The sequence below is a fragment of the Nannobrachium achirus genome (assembly GCF_963921795.1).
Source record: "Nannobrachium achirus genome assembly, chromosome: 16".
Lineage (NCBI taxonomy): Eukaryota > Metazoa > Chordata > Actinopteri > Myctophiformes > Myctophidae > Nannobrachium > Nannobrachium achirus.
This window is the reverse complement of record NC_137823.1, coordinates 25,084,203-25,087,710: the sequence shown is the minus strand read 5'-3', so window position 1 is coordinate 25,087,710 and position 3,508 is coordinate 25,084,203.

The window sequence follows — 3,508 nt, the reverse complement described above, 5'->3', positions numbered from 1 at the left end:
AAATTTCTAAAGGCTCCTTGTGGAAGGAAAAAGGACCAAAGGTTTGCCGGCATAATGTTGGCCACATGTTACAAATGTCACCTTGCATGCCATCAAATTTCCTCTTCACCTAATATAGTCGGCATCTCAAGAGTGCTTTTATGTATGTGTAGTTACATATTCCATCCTTGAGTTTCTCTCATGTCCAAAAAAAACAACATACTTGGTGAGATTAGTTTTCACAAATTGGTGTTCCAAATTAAATGCATTGTTATATTAAGAAAAGAGAAATTAGGAGAGCCTCCATACTTGTCCTTTTTATTGACATTCCCTACTGAAAAGCACAATTTGATCCAGATTTAAAATTAAGTTTGTTTTGACCCAGAAGGATCTATCTAACTGTTGGAAGCCTGGATACTAATCTTTGCATGTAAAGTTTTAATTATTGTGCAATGGTGGGAAAGTAATTCCAAGTGCATGTATTTGCTTGTTGTGCTTTAGTAAACACGTTTTGTTGTTGCTTTGGTAGTATAAATGGCTGCTTTTAACATCTCACTCCCCCCACCCTTACCCCAACGTTCAATCACTGCTCTATTACTGCCTTAAAAAAAAAAACAGAAAACGGCAAGGCCTTTCTTTGCTCTTTCTTGGCCTTGTCTTTAAAGGCATTGTGATGTGCATGTGTGAAGTTGTAGGTCGTGGAAGTCCCCGGGAATGCTTCAGTATCTTTGGCTTCTGATGTAACGCATATTTTCTTTTTACCTTTTTTTTTCGACACAGGCTTTTCTCGACAGTTAATGCATCGTATCGTCTGTGTCTGTGGTTCTGTGCGCGTGTGAGAGAGAGACAGGTAGACGTGTGTAGATGTCATTTGTCCCTTCCTGTTCTATTCTCTAACTGGCTCCTTTTGTTACCTGACTAGCAGGGAAAAGGGGGAGAGGCCGGTGCTGAAGTGTCACTATGAAGAGACTGACCAGTATATGGGGGCTTACACACTGCAAAGCTGCCAAAGGATTGGATGGAATGGTAAGGTTCACGTGACTGACAGACTTGACTGAATGGTCCAATGGTATTTACAAATGACTGACAATACCGTCAGGTCATGTCACCGCCTTATGAGGAGCCCCAACATAACACATTATCACATTCACACGAAGATAAAAAATAGAAGAGCAAGAATAAAGTTTGAAGCTGCTGCTTTAGAGAATTTCTTATTGTAAACATTTACATAGTAAAGCCCTGATCTCCCTCTGTCCCCTCTGGTGAAAGACGTAAATACGAAATTATAGGAAGCTTGACTGGAAATGTCCTTTATGCACTTTCTGGGGTCTGCGTTTGCTGTGGCTCAGAGGAGCTTGATAAATTAATTGGTGGGGGGTGTCTAACTTCTTAATTGGCGTCTGTAATTGCATTTTTATGGAATAAATGTGATTATATTTGAATTTGTTATAGGATTGCTGGGCTTTAAAAGACAGCAATTTAAAGTTATGCTTCTTATGTAGTGGGTCAGGTCAAGACTCAAAAATGTTCTGGCAGATTTGCAGACAAACTCAAAATAGTAATACATGTATTTGTATTCTAAAATATATTTGCTCCAGCTCACTGTGGTTGTGAGACACCAGTTGAGAACAAACTGGTCTAATGTGTAACTTGTGGTTACCTTTTTGTTTTTAGTTCCCCCCCCCCCTCTTTTGGGCATTCCAGGAGAATGAATGGTTCTTTTAAGGACTTTGTCAAATAGATAAAGGGTTTGGTCTACTACCTCAGTCTAAAGAGGAATTGCCTGCCTGTGTCTGAACTCCTCTCTTCAGAGATATGCACATGACACGCAACAAACAAGCACTTAACTGATAGATTTTAGATGTATGTGTGCTGTTTGGCTCTTGACTACAAGCAGCAGCAGCCATAGACATCGTGTGAGCGTCATCTCATGAAATGAGCTTGAATAAAACAAGACCTCCTTGCTGTCTGAACCATGTGATCATATAGTTTTGCTGGGTTGTATAATAGTTTTAGAGGGGAAATGTGACTTTCTTTCTTTTTTTAACAATGCATTGTTGAAAATATTCACCTCAGTAGAGGCATCGGTCTTCCTGGCTCTTTCCATTATGGGGAAAACAAGTCTTAATTTTATTTTATGTTTTTGTACCCATCATTGGAAGGATGTGCGCTAAATTGCATTTGAACAGTCTGCTTATTTTATATATGTGTCCCACTATCATGAATAATGATGGATGAAATGCAATGCCAACTACTGTGGATTCCTACACAGGATTGTGGAAGCCTGGAGCCCCAATTTGGTAAACATTTTATGTAGGCATTGACCTACTTTACATTTAATATATTGTACTGAGTAGTTGTAAGTAATAACTTTCAGTTCTATGAAGTAATATATAACGGCTTACAGAGATGTTCATCCGTTGTCACATTAGGGCCTTTTCCACTGGCAAAGAACCGGTTCCAGAACCAGTGCCGGTTCAACTTTCTTGGAACCTTGGTTCCTTCTTGCGAACCAGCTTGTTTCCACCAGATTGAACCAAAGCCAAGGATTTGGCTCTGGAACCACAAAAAACAAGGATTTTGTGGTTCCAGTTCCGAACCAACTTTTACGGTTCGGAACCAACTCCGGTTCCTAGTGGAAAAGCACACCTCTGGTTCATCCCATAGGCGGGAGAAAGAGCCAGAACCAGTTCTTTGCCGGTGGAAAAGGCCTTATAGTGCACCAGCCAAATTTCTTGACAGATACAGTGACGATTCAGATCTGGAGAGGAGGGTAGTCTGATGCCTCGAAGGCAACAGACGTGCATATTTATTTTTGCACATTGTGAACGTTTGCTGTTTTCATTTAATTCGAGATACAATTAGGAAAAAAACTAAACAAATTTTTATCACATTCAGCATACCTTTCCAGTCACTTAACACAGAACACAACTCATAATTCATGGTGTCTTGATGGGAAAAGTAGGATTTGCTTTTCCATTCTGTTGGCTCCCAGCATATTTGTCAATATTTTGACAGGTCTGCCTATCTGCGTCATGTTGAGCATTTCCGTAGCAGCAGCACTCGTTCTCAATCCTTTACCTTTAATTGAACTCTGAATGAGAGTGTTGTCACTCAACAAGTTACAGATCTATAAGGGTCCATTTGGTTCCTAACTATTTAGTTGGGGACTTCATGGGGTTCTCCCCCAGACCCCACATTGAGAACCAGTGATCCAATTTCACATTTTGTTGTCACATTTTGTTCGTTCTCCATGAGAGGAACAGGTTTTTGTAGGTTTTGTACTTTTCACTCTCTGTTATCACATTTCATTTGAAGAGATGTTATCAGTCAAAACATTATTTGTTTTTGTTAATTGCTAACCAGTGTGTTTGCATTCTTGCAAATTGTTTTATACTGTACAGTGAGGCGAGTGTAAATTATTTTTCTAATAAAGTTATTGACTTTGATCAGTGTTGTGTGGTTCATTACAAAGACAACAAAGTTATGTCCGCTATAAAAATGTATGATTATCTGATGAGAGAGGGCT